At 36.9% G+C, this 14,361-nt stretch overlaps 1 protein-coding gene across 1 annotated transcript in view; it reads left to right on the forward strand.

The window, feature by feature from the left end:
- Positions 1–202: 202 nt before the first annotated feature.
- The window catches only part of LOC134535587 (very long chain fatty acid elongase AAEL008004-like), a 274,418-nt gene continuing 260,259 nt past the window's right edge, over positions 203–14,361 (forward strand). Inside the window, exon 1 of the mRNA XM_063374800.1 lies at positions 203–746. The gene's annotated coding sequence lies outside the window, so the exon portion shown is untranslated. The remainder of the gene's footprint in view (positions 747–14,361) is intronic.

The following is a 14,361-nucleotide window of genomic DNA, read 5'->3' on the forward strand; positions in this document are numbered from 1 at the left end:
GGAAGAGAGGGGAGGTGTAATTGGGTGTTGGGAGTCGCCGGCGCAAGAGAAGCGGACGCATGTGGACGAAAGAAAGATGAAGTGATTGCGAAGGGTAGGGAGAGAATCATTCTTCACAAGTCCAAAGCATGGCAGAAAACGACGACGCAATGATTACCCGTGCCAGGATGCGCATTGGGACTTTCCCCCGCACGTCGGCCAGTCGAAGGACAGATAAAAACATCACACCATCGCCGAGTGGCGAGCACCCGCCCTCTCCTCCTTCACATTCCGCCCCACCCCCTCTGTTCGATAGGGGAACCCATCAAGCCCTCTGTTGCCTGTCCCCTCCCATAATCTTCCCCTTTCCCGCGCTGACCAACAGAGGCTATATATATGAGGAGAAAACCTTCGCCCACGGAAATCTCGTTCTCGGTGCAACTGCATTTTGGCTCGACAACACTTTCGGTTGCGACGTCCTCCCGGGAGTCCAAGCGTGCTGGTCGCATCAAGACGACGGTTATGAACTGTGCGGAGGTGTCAGCTTCGTGACGGACAGGGCGATGAGCGGACGCGCGCGCGGACAAAGCAGGTGCTCGTGACGACGCGAAGTGAGGAAGACAGAGAAGTTTCTTCCCTTTTTTTAACCCGCCTCCTGGGTAACCGCCTCCACCGTGGAGTCGCCGAGCTGCGTGCGCCAGTGGTCCATCCTCGACGTCGTCGCCGCCAACACGTCCGCCTGGCGCCACCGGGTGGATACCAAGAACGTAAGTTGGTTTTAAGAGATAACTAATATAATATAACTATATTCCCTATTTTGTGTAAATGCCACAAATTAAATTCGATCAAGGAAAATAAATTTAAATTTTAAGCTTATGTAAAACAATAATATTCCCCATGCTGGGCGCCACTGGATGAATACCTCAAACGCAAGTCGATTAGGGGTTAAAATATCCCTTTGTTTTATGCGTTAGTTAAAATAAATGTTATGCCCCATTGTGCGCCATTTCACGTTATTCGGAATTCCAACCTTGGTCAAATTAAATTTTTTGTAATTGGCTTTGCGCTCGTTCCATATTTTATGCAGATACTTGAGTGGAAAACGTAATTCATATATGAAGGGATTCGAACTCAGAACTTTAAGTTTATAAAAAAATGCTTCACTGGCCATTATATCTGATGACCTTACTTGGAGAAAGATTCGATTCTTTTTATGTTTCTATTTCAACTGTAAAGGGGTTTATTTATAATAAGTTTCTTTGAAAAATAAATTGAAAACATTTTCTCAGGCAGGTTTCGAACAGAGTTAAAGTTAGCTAACACGTGAACCATGGTAGTTAAGGTAGTGTGAACTGAATTCAAATAAATAGTGCGAAATGCATAAAATTTTATATAATTAATTTGTGTGATGTGATAGTAAAATGTAAATTATTTATTAACAAATTTTAATTAAATATATTACGTGTTTTTTTATGACAACGGTAAAGGTAAAATAGCGTTAAATAAATTCGCGTAAAAATCATATACTCTACTTATTTAAACTTCTGTCCCTAAGGGAACTCAATAATAGCTAAACATTAGGGAAGTTTAGCTAAGAATTTCTAATAATGGAACAAAATGTTTTTATTTTATTTTATCTGATTTTATTTATTAACGTGTAGAGAAAGTAATGAGCACGAGAAAATCCTTTATGCAAAACATAAGTAATAAAAACATATTTGGTCTTAAAAACATAGGATTTTGTGCTCTATTTATTACATGCATGCATTAAAACATTTAATATGAAATAATTAGGTGCTAACGTTTAGGTATAATACTATTTTTTTTTCTTTTTCTGTAAAAATCATTTCCAAAAGATTATTTGGCGAAGAAGAGCGGGATAAGTCTTCTAACAATCTTTTCCTAAACTTGAGAACAGTTTAATTTAATAATTGTAAAGGAATTTTACATTTTATATCTGCTTTTAGGTAAAATTGACTTGATTGGGATGTTAATTTACATCGTGAAATTCTAAGGTCATGTTGAGTCTTCTTGATGGATTATTTCTCTTCAATCGTTGTGTTTCACACACTACTGATAAAACTCATATTTCAGGATTTTTATCTCATGAAAAAAGGTTTATTTAAAATATCGAATTGAACTGTTTTGTAATTTACCAATAGCTTTAAATAAAAATGTCATAACCAAGTAAGACAGTAATTACTGAAAATATTTAAAGAGTAAGTTAAACAAATGGCGACTACTAAACATAAAAAATAATGACAATAATTCAGGACATGTTAATTATCACTTAAGAGATATCATTGTAACTGATATGAGCATTTGATAATTAATTAATTTTAACTTTCCTTTGCAACACCAAGATTAACTAGAACTAATTCAATATTTTTTTCAATAAGAAACAATTATAAAGTATTAAATTATAATTATTTATAAAATAATCATATTACATAACTTTTAAAAAATTTGGCCAAATTAAGTAATTTTAGCCTCATATGCATGCCTTAATTTTACGTTTGAATATTTAAAACCATTTTAAAACATGTTTGACATCTTCAAATGGGACTATTAACTTAATATTCAGCTACTATTTCCTTGCGTAAAGTAAACCACAGTGTTCAGGTATTTTGTTTATATAAGCCCAATGACTAGATTATTATGTCTAATTCTACGGTATCATTTACCTTCAAGTAATCTTCTTGATAAAAACGTTTTTGAAGAAAAAAGTACTCCAAGAAGAAATGTATTTCAATCGTTGCTTTAATATCCATTAACTTTAAAATGTATTGTTTTTAAGTTTAAACATAAGTAGATGGAAAATATGTTTAGTGCCATATGAATGAATACGTTTAAACACTTTAAGAGAGAAACTCTTTTGAACGTAGGCAATTTAAATAGTTATAAGATTTTTCAAATATTTTACTGCATTTTATATTACCATAGTTTCTTTAAGTAACTAATAAATAATTATGATATATTTACGAATATGAATTTTATATACCTACTTATGCCGCAGACTATTTAAAATCACTTCGTTTAATTTACGTTCTCTGGGTGTAAATAGAGAAAAACTAATTCTCAAATACGAATAAGGTGCTTACCTGTTCAGGAATATACTTGCAATAGTGAGGCGAAATGAGAAGTGCGACACTCGCCGGTGCTTATAATCCGATATCGCCTCTAAGAGCAAGGCTGTGGACTCGCGTGCAGTCTTCTCGTCGTGCATAGGGCAACTATAAGGTTTGAACTATAAGATTTGAACAGTTAGCATAACATTATATGGCGGGTAAATGAAGATAAAGTTGCAGTGCAAGTTCCTTGAGTGCTTTCAAGAATAGATACTGGTGTTTCACGCCTAAAAATTATTATGAAAACATATGTTTTGGCTATTTTCACTCTTTTAAAATTACAGTTTAATAAACTAAATTGAAAACAGAATTACTTATCTGCCTGCCGTGTATCCTTATATGCTTTTCACCACTCTCATATATAGATATACAGTTTTAAAAACGCGTCTTTTATTTAAGCTCTATTCTACACTGTATGTGTGCCCGGGTAGGCGGGGCTCTCATAGAAGCGAGGGAAAAATATTCAGACGCCGTTATTTGTTTGAATAGTCTTTAGGCCAGGACACATTTTATAGCTTAGTATTTTAAATTTGTAAAATTAAGACCTAAATCAAACCTAAAAAGTTAACGAAATCTATAATATAGTGTAGTTTGTTGTTATTAACAAAAAAAATGTGAGTGAGTCTTTTAGTACTCGCCAGAGATATCGAATCTCGGTAACGAGCAAATTTATGTGTTATGTTCTTCATGTTGAAAATAATCTTATAATTATACTCGCACACAATATTTATCGTAGAATTATTTAAAATAATTTAGATCATAAATATAGTGTTAAATAAAGAATTCACTTTTCAACTAACATAATTTCTGGATGCAAATCACACACGTACTTTCTGCACCCGCCGCTAGAATTTTCTTTCTGAATCGTAAACGTTGCTTGCCACCACTACGCGCAGATAGCTGCAAGAAAAAAACAGGAAATTGTATGCTATTATAAACTGCTCCGATAAAATCCTAACATTGGTCATGATTTCCGAAAGGAATTTCATTAAAATACTGCCCATCTTGTTAAGCTTCACTAAACAATTAATACTATAAAGTTTCCGTACATTTAAGAAGATGATCTTTCATATTACTAAAATATTAACCTGAAACATTTAAAAACACCTATTATAACACTAAGTAATATTTTTGTGCTTAAACTACTAAAACGACAAACCCCAATCCTATTAAGTTCATTCGAAATTGGTATATATTATATTATCAAAAAGATTAAAATAAATTCCAGAACTTTAAATTACAATTTATTTTCACTTTAGTTTTCCAAATATATATTTTACGGTAGTTTCACTATCAGGAAGTTATATTTGGCACACCAGGTTTGGAATGTCCCTAACGAAAGTGACTATTTACGAGTTTATGTTGCTACACGTGTGTCTGTCATCTTGTTAACACAATTCAAATCATCGATTACCGTTCCATTTTCATGAAATTACTGCTACTAAATTCCGTATACCGAGAGCTAACATTTTTACACATAGAAAAATCAATACTGAACGACAATAACTTCAGGTTTTCCACTGAAATATACATAAGCTATGCTTTAAGTTGAATCAAATCTAGTCGAACGATATAAATTTGTTATGGATCAAAAATCTGTTGAAGCAAAGATGGCGTCTTATCCGTTCTCATTCCTTCCACTTACACACAAGTGGACAAAAGACGAGTGTACATAACAAGTGTTTGAAAGGTCTGTTAATATACCAAAGAAATGAACTCATTGTCCGTAAATTTACAAACATCCCTGGATAATTTTTAACCAGTGATCTTCGTAAATTCTAGGTGAGACTTTTATATTGAACAGTGTGTTACTTTCTCCCAGGCACACCCGGACTCAAGCAGAACCATGGAAGAAACTCGTGACGTTATCGTCGTCGCGGTGACGAGTGCCTATGAACGCGCCCTCATTCTCAAGTACTCACTCTTCTTGTGCCACATGCAGCCAGCCATCCCGCTCCCTGCGGCGACCTTGTCCTTGTCTGGCGCTCGTCTCTTCCTCCCCCGCGGCGCATTCGTCTGGTGCGACCCCGATGGCGACTCGCGCCAGGAAGGAACTCTCGGGTGTCTCTCCCATTGCCTCCGCTGATTGCCTCTCCTGCCGTGACAGCGCGCGCCTATTCAACTCGGCTGTGACGATCAAAACCACCGCCGACGCGAACAATCTCTCACGGAGAAACCATCTGGTGGCGGCGGTGAAGTATGCTGACCTACTAGCCTTCTCCAGTAACAGACTTCAGGATACAAAATAATACTTTCTACATCTGTAATGGCATAATGTCCGCACAGTTGCTAAAAATAATTTATCAAAACTAAAAATACCTGACTAACTAAACAAATCGGTTTTTGAGTTCTTGACGTGAAACATGTTAGCTCTCGGTATACGGAATTTGGTAGGGGTAGTTTCTTTGGCGAATAGCGTGTTCACAAAGACAAAGGAAAACGTAAAAGTATTAATTGTTTAATGTATTTTAACAATATGTACAGTATTTTAATAAATAAACATACAAACAATAAATAAACATCAAAAGTATTTTTAGATTTACCCGAGGAATTTAATTTTATTGTTTAAAATATTGGTCTGCTTGTTCAGTGATTCAATATTTGAAGTAACCGCTCCGGCAGCGAATTGTAGCGGCTGTTGCGTAAACTACGTTTGATTTTTTTTCATGAAATGTATTTGAAAAATGAATTTGCTTGTATTTATCACGTTAAGCATTATTTTAAAGAATTCTAAGTTACAAATCATGTCCGAATTTTGTATTTCAAGTGTATTTGCAACATGAGCACACATGTATTTGCTCGATCAAAATATAATTAACTGACACTTGCATGGATAAAGTCAAGATGTGTGGTTCGCAGCATGTTATATATGTAGAAGATTCCTGTTGTCGTCGGACTACGCGCATAACCATGCGACTGGAACGCCCTACATTTTACCCCCGCATGTTATGAAGTCGGCTAACTGGTTTTACAAGGTGGTCGTTCCGTACAAATTTTGCAGCGGGCTTGATGATCGGTTTGCCGACGACTCGATTTGCATATCCGCGTTACAGCATCGGAGCTTTCACCTGCGGAACGCGACGGTGCCTCATGGAAAGATGGTCAAGCCCACATTTTTATTGAGCTCATTCATAGGGACTGAAAAAAAAAATGCATGTTCGATGACCTCCACCATACTATGCATACTCAGACTAATGTCAAACTGTTAACTTGCTTCTGGCTAGCGAGACGTCTTTAACTGGGTTGCAGGAGATTAGTTGCGTCTTTAGTTGGGTCTTTTGTTTTGGCTCAGAGTCGTTACGGTTAACTGTGAACCAATCGAAAGAGTAGCACGAAGCTATTAAGTGCTTGAATTAATCTTTGACGTGAAACATTCCTAACATTCATTATATTTATGAAGTTATACTTCTTTAGGCACGTTGTGAAAAAAAATATTAGAATGGATTTTTACGATGCGCATGCAGCATGCCACAAATTTTACATGATGAAAAATAACTATATACAGATAAATATTATATTTTTGCTTTTAAATAATGTAGCCTTAGTGCCTGATATTGAATACTACTCCAAATAATTAAAAACATTAATTTGTTGTGAATATTAGTGACAGATATGTTGTTTCTATACATTTAAAGTGTTTTTACAAGTTTATTTATATAATTGAGCTTGCGTTCTCGTATGTATAACGATTCAGCTGCTTGTAAGCTTCCATTTTCGCTGGCTGGGAGTGTCTGTGGAATGTATAGTAGTCTCCTGGCCTTGTTCATGGGAGTGTTTGTGAGGTTATGGTTTTGAATGTATAATTTATTTGCATTTTAAATGATAAAATAACACATAATATTAATTAATAATAAAATTAATAAAATAAATATTCAGCATTTATATTCATTAATTGAATAGTAAATATTAAAGAAGTAATTACATTTTTATTAAAAATTAAGTCTTTATTTTTATTTTTTATTTTATACTTTACCGACCGTTTTTATATTATCTCTATAGACAGTTATTAATTTATTTCTATAAATTATTTACATCCAAAATTAGAGTTATTTATTTTATTATTATGCCAAGTAAGTATAACGCTTAACGCGCGTACATAAATAGCTTGATTAGTATATTTGATAGTTATATTGGGTCATTGGTTTCGTTTCCTATCTGTGGCTGATATTTTGCTGGAATTGATTGGTTGTTAGAATAACGGGAGTGCTAAGTGTGACAGGCTCGAAGCTGTTCGGTACTGTGCAAGCTAACCTATGCTTTTTGAAGTAAAACGTCTTTACTACCGGTAGGGTGAGTCAAAGCGACGACGTCATCGAAGCTTAACAAAAAGTAACGTAACGAAAAATTTTTTTCTCTTACAGAAATACGTAAAGTGTAACGATCATCAAACCAATGGTGAAACTGCATTGATATTTCGCACCGTGGTTGTTTCACTTGCTATTTTTTGTCGACACCATGAAATTGAGTGTGGTAAGGCCTAGTGGCAAAAGTTACTTCAATTGCAAACTACAAAATTGTCTCCATAATCTGATAACCCTACAAGGAACAAAATTTTCAATTTTACATACATTTGCAGAAGTATATAAATGCATGTTCGGGCCTAATATTATGTGGGGTTTCTTGTGGTGGCTTGTCAATAGTCAGAATTCAGCCAAGTTCGGAAGTTTCCTTCTCTGGATGTATAAGAGTCTAAGATCGGGACCGCATCGACAATCTTCGGACACTTTCGTATTTTTTATCCGCAATCCTTCACAGTGGTTTTCAGTTGTGCTTGTGTCGCCTGCTAGGCGTAGGTACTACCATCGTGGATAGACATTGTTTTTTTTTTAGAGATTTCTCGATATTTGCTACTTCTACAGTAAAAATCTTTTATGTTAGTTCTTATGGTGGGTCCAAAAAAATTTAAAGACTTTAAAATAATTTCGGATGTGAGCGGAACTAAACGGATGACCTTCAGATCATTAACACAGTGCTCTGATTATTTGGCTACTGTTTCAATTAGGTCCGGTAAAAGTTTAGAAGCTTATACTAGTCATAATGTTCAACCTCGTCCATTTATATCTGTGGATTGGAAAACATACGCCTTAGTACGCATGAACATAGAGACTATTTTACCAGACTGAGAAAGAATAACATATAGTATATAAAAAAACACACATAATTAGGTCTTGATTTTCTTTATTTTAAAGGAATTATAGCATCCCTTGCTAGAGGGCACTACCAACATATAAGCTTTAATTTAACTTGCTAAAGTGCAGTATCACCATATAGTCAACTGTCATGGCATCCGCCATCTTGTCGGTCGTCTTAGCAACTTTTTTGAAATTCTGTAATTTTTATGCTAGAAATTAGAGACATTTAAACAAAAAAATTGCTTAAATAAAACAGCAGTTTATTTGGTCGATATCCATCATCGGTTCGACTCTTGCTCGATGCAAAAAAATTATTTTATACAAAAAAATACTTATTTAATAAAAAAAATGTTTTAAAAATCCTAAAAGAGGCATACATTATTAAACTACCAGTCTTCAATATTAATCAATTGATTTATGTCCTTGGTTCGAGCACTGCTTATAACAAAAAAAGCTAATTTTATCTCAAAATCACTTATTTTGATAAAAACTTGGGGAAAAATGCTAAAAATTGTTTGAAATCTCGAGTCTACCACTTCCGGTAAGCCAATATGGCCGCCATATTGAATATTTGTAATATTTGAACTAAAAACTAAGAAAAATTCTAATATTTTATTTAAAAAAAATTAAATTAAGACGACACGAGTACAACTGCGAATCAATGTGTAGGGTTGCGAATTTTTGTCCAGCCAAATTTAATATAACTGTGTGAGGGAGGGGTCCAGTTTGGATGAGGACCTAAGCCTGTCTCAGGTTTGAAGCCAATACGCTCTACCATGCGGAGTTTTAACCATGCAGGAAGGGCTCGTGCATCTATACGCTATTTGGGGTTTATCGGCCAGTTATGGCAACGACGCCCCTTAGGTTGTCTAGACTAAAGCTAACTAATGTGACCCAGGTAAAACCTGCATAGATAGAGTGAAATACCTGGGCCGGGTCATTCGGGGATCAATTAATCGTGCATTAATGCAAGTAGGAGAGCTACTGGACAAGAGGTAAAATGGTCCAGATAAGAAGGGTTGGGCGGGCAGAAATATTCAACCATGCAAGGGTTGGACGCTTGGGCCTTGCGGCCCGCATTAATTGTGGGGCACACATGGGTTGTATTTACCAAGGGCGCAGGTTCCCCAGGGAAGGGTGATTTCACTCATCAGCCCAGCCCAGCTGCTCAGTCAGCTGGCTTTATAAAATTAATGGGGTACTCTAAATATTGCTTTCCTCTTGCGCCGGATTCGTGGCTAGGCGAGCAGGACAGCCCAGGTTCTAGCAATATTCACAGCGGCAGAAGGTGGCAAAGGCAAGCCCTGCAAGCGGGTAAACACACTGATTCGCCGGCAGCTAAGGTCTGGATCGATGGCAGAAAGCACAAGTTCTCTCAGCGGTGGGCAGACGAGCCAGTAAACCGGCTTGAACTGCGGGCGCACAGGGTTTTAGGCAGCCTGGCGATACTCCACCTTCATCTTTCCAGTTAACACCGATTACTTTTGTGCCAGAATGAGGGCAAGTCTTCCGGACTGATATGGTTATGTCGTTGCAGACACCCTTGTCCACCATATTCCCCGGGTCGGTTAACCACGCCGCTCAAACCTACCAGTGGCCTCGCAGTGGCTCAGACCGAAGTCCCCCGCTGTCTACCCAGCGATTCTGTTCAGTTCCGTTGCGCGCGCAACATTTCGCAGCTCCGCCAGTTCCAGCCCGCACTTCGTCTACACTTCGCCTTATTTCAGCACATCGAGTTCCACTGCGGTGCCATCGCCGACAAAACTGCTTCCAGCTGCGCGCCTATCTTCATCCAGGCTATCTTTTACCGCCAATAGCTGTAATAACGACTTCACCAGGCCGGCCAGAGGTCCGCGGATTGCTATTGGTTAGTTACAGTCACTCCAGCGAGATTGCAAACTATCGTGCTGGGATTCCCGTATACGCCACCCGCCAGACGCAGTCAGTAGCAGATGGTTAATTCGTCCCCAGTTAGCCCATAAATAACCCAAAAGGCCGCAGGGCACATCCTAGCCAACAGCCCGGAGGAGAGATGCGTACGCTCCGAGAGACGTCGGACGACGCAAACTTACGAAAAAAAAAAAGACGATAGTGCACAAAGATTGTCGATGAGGTCCCAATCTTAAGCGTCCACGAACGGAAACGTCCGACCATGGCTGAATCCTAACGATTGACAAACCACCACAAGAAACCACAGCAAAATCGTAGTTCCATAAAAATAACAGCCCCGTACATAAAGTTATATACTACTATTTGCAAACACATGCCTGACGCATAAACTGTAATGGTAATCTATACTAATATTATAAAGCTTAAGAGTTTGTTTGTTTGTTTGAACGCGCTAATCTCAGGAACTACTGGTCCGATTTGAAAAATTCTTTCAGTGTTGGATAGTACAACTATCGAAGAAGGCTATAGGCTATATTATATTATCAATAACATTAGGGATTCTTAGTCCAATTTAGAATCAAATGCGTTGGAGGGGGTTAGATACAACATGCAGTACACGTACGAAGTGTGTGTTGACTATGTCACAGGTGCTAGAAGTTTATTTCCTATTGCCTATTAACATTGTTGCCACACACTAGATTCTTTATCATTCTTAATTTTCCCATACAAGTAAAAAACACCCGTGTGATATTAACAACAAAGCAATCAGTACCCTCATAAGAGTTCAATTAGTATTTAAATACTTTTTATCACTTTAAATCGCAAACCTAAACTATTGTTTTTTCCTCTCTCTGTGTTTAATTTGTTTTTTTATTGCCCTTTTTTCAAGTATATATATTTTACAGACTTGAAAATTCACAGTAATGTTCCTTATATTACGCAGGATGACATATTCCGAAAATTAGATCCCATGGGTGGTTAAAACCAGGCAACAGTGGGTACTTTGTCTGCATGAGAACAGGATTTTGCATTGTTCATGCTTTCTGCGTCTCCAAGGCAACGGGCATCGCGTGGCAGTGGCGTACCCACAAGGAGGGGCATGTATAATGAGCGGCGTAAGAGTGATCTGCCTGTAGACTGCCGTAGCGAAGTACGGGTACATCAGTTGTACGTTGCGTGCACGAGTCGGGAAACCATCGGTGCTATTCATTTCTCTCCGGTACATTATACAACATTGTAATAAATTTTCACTGAATTTTTTTTATTTGCCATTACTGAAGCCGGGTCGGGCAGCTAGTGCACTTATAAGCGTCAAAAATCTTAAGAACAATTTATTCGCAAATCGATGAGCGATTTTTCAACTAGCCTACCTATTAAATTTATTGCCAATAATAAAAATTACAACAGCGTTGCCTGCTGTGTCGTTATATGTTGACGTACAAACTACAAACATCTTGATGTTTTAATCCTACCGCACTTGCTGTCCTAGCAATTCAAGAGATTTGTATTTCTCGGTAAATATTCTAGACGTTTTTTCTGTTTTATAAATATTTGATGTGTAAACATCTTAGATCTCATTATACGGCATTTGGTAGGAGTAATTTTGTGAATGGAACGGAAATATGTAACCATGAAGCTGCCATATTTGGCGAATAGCGCAAACGAAATTTCATAGAGAAAAAGGGAAACGTTATAATAGGAAATGTTTAGAGAATTTGAAGACGATAGGTGGTATTTTAATAAAATTACTTGTTAAAAATCAGGTAAAAATACGTGGTTTCGTAATTTTCCAAATCTTTTTCACTTTTGTCGGAGCTGTAACATTAGATGGTTTAACATTTTGCTATGCAAAGCGAATGATTCTATAGTCGAATCAGCTGCTCGGGCGGTGAATCCTTTGTTGGGTGCGGAAACAATTTTCGTTTATTTATCAAACAGTAATATTTTTAAACAATTCTACGTTATTTTTAGTGTCCGAGTTTCGTATTATAAGTGTACTAGCCACGAGAACTGCTGAATTTGCTCGTTACCGAAATAATATAATTACACATCACTGGCAATTACTGAAACACTAGTTCACATTTTATTAAAAAGAGATTTAAATTTATTAAATTATTTTCATGTTATAAATCAACTTGCAAATATTTATGTGAATTATCAGTTAAATATCGATGTTTTTCAGTTAGTGGTTTCACTTTATTGTTTGTGCTGGCTCGTTAACATAAAACAATAAAGTTACAGGAAAACTTTAATTTTTATAATGACTTTAACTATCAGTAAATATTATTAAAATAAGTATCCTTCCACATTTATATCTAAATAAACAGTATTATTTATTCTGTCCACTTAAACGCATACGCGGGAACAATTTACGAAATATTTGAGGCGGTACTTGAACCATGACGACCGGAACTGGAGGTAAAGGCGTGAAGGTGTGTTGGGCCCATGAACCACGGAGAAGAGCGTGTGATGCCTAAGACCCGCACTCGTCCGCATGACAGTCCGAGATAGCGGTCAACAACCGCACAGTCCATGCAGCTAACGAGAGTGTTCACTAATATAACTTTCCTCGTTCGGCCCGCGGGCAGAGTCATCCGGTCGGCTCCAGGATTTTACGTACCTACACTGGAAGGTATTTGATCCGGCAAGTTGCAGTCATGCTCGTTTATCAATTTTGTTGGATTAGCGAACTTCAGTACAGTTTCAACGAGAAAACCAAAGGAAATCATGTAACAGTACAATGGTATTCAAAATAATTATAAGAATCATCTCTATAGCTAGAAAAAGTATATATAATAAAAGGTATTATTTAATATAATAATCACTGAAAATACTTATTAAATGTGTAATGCAAACCAATTAAAAACAAAAAACTTTGGACCGAAGATCATGTTTGGCGTCCAGCCTCCATCTTAAAATGTTTTCTCGACAAACCTATTCCAACAACATTTTCGCAAATATATATATATTTCTAAATGTCCAAATGATTTTTCAGTAATATATTAATTTTGATATCCAGATCGAAAATACTTTCGCTCGTTTGCTTACCACTAGTATTACACATTTTTCTTTATTCAGCCATGTTTCAGTATTTCCAGGATTTCTACCTAGATTTCTCATATGCTGCGTGATAAAGCATAAACACTTACGATCCCATTTAGAAGTAATTTACAAATTTTTTTTCCTCCAGCCGAAACTTCCTTCTCTGCGATGAACACACAACTGTGAATAAGGAATAATCGATAACGCCGAAATTAGATAAATTTTAACTACCTCGTGAAAGTGAAATTCAGAAAAGAGGTTCTTTCTCTCGTGATTAAAGAGTCATTTTGGCATTTCAATGCTAATACTGTTTAAGTTAAAACTTTTCCTTTTCATTTCAAAAGATTTTTGCCTAATGGCTGTTGTTTTCCAGCTACATTCTGTAATTCCAATTCATTTTAAAGTAAATTGTCTGAAGGACTTCCTACAATCAGCAAATAATTTGAATGGAAAGGTTTTATCTAACAACGTAGGAGTTATTTTCTCTTATTTTTCACAAAAAGTAACATACATTCATTTGAATTGTAGAAACTGTAATGGACAGACACCATTTCAAAGTTACAGGTGTTTATAAAATAATTTAATTTAAGTTTACAAATATTTGAAGCACAACATTAAAACAATAGAAGTGGTTCTGTTACAAGAACTTCCTGTTTCTCAGCGCTGAGATTATAATACGATCACAATTTCACGTGACTCAGAAGGGTAACCTATAGTCCAGGGTCCACCCAAACAACTTCATTAGAGTCCTGTCGTCCTTCCGTCCAAGGGCAATCGCTTCGGAAGATACCGACTCGCGCGTTCGAGTCTCAAGGTCACGCTCGCAGAAGCTGAAGGACGAAGTGATGTTAGCCTTAACACGTTTTCTGTTTTACGTCCACTGAGAAATGAAAGTCTTTGAATTCCTTTGGCCAGGCGCATCAGTTTCAACATTTTCGTCAAATCTCTTTGACTAGCATTTACAGCCGAGAAAAGTTCTTTTTGCGCTAATTTTCCATTAGTGTAAACAGTCGTCGGGAACATAACGAGCGCACGAGCTCTAAAAACCCTGAGGTTCGGGCATCACATTTCTTACAGTCTAAATACCCAGGCACAGAATTGCGGGCGGTCTGCAAATCGGTAACGCCCCTTTATGTGACAATAAGTACTGAACCTGTAAATTTGTGCTGGGATCTAAAGATAAGTGCTCC

The sequence above is a fragment of the Bacillus rossius genome, chromosome 8, assembly GCF_032445375.1.
Source record: "Bacillus rossius redtenbacheri isolate Brsri chromosome 8, Brsri_v3, whole genome shotgun sequence".
Lineage (NCBI taxonomy): Eukaryota > Metazoa > Arthropoda > Insecta > Phasmatodea > Bacillidae > Bacillus > Bacillus rossius.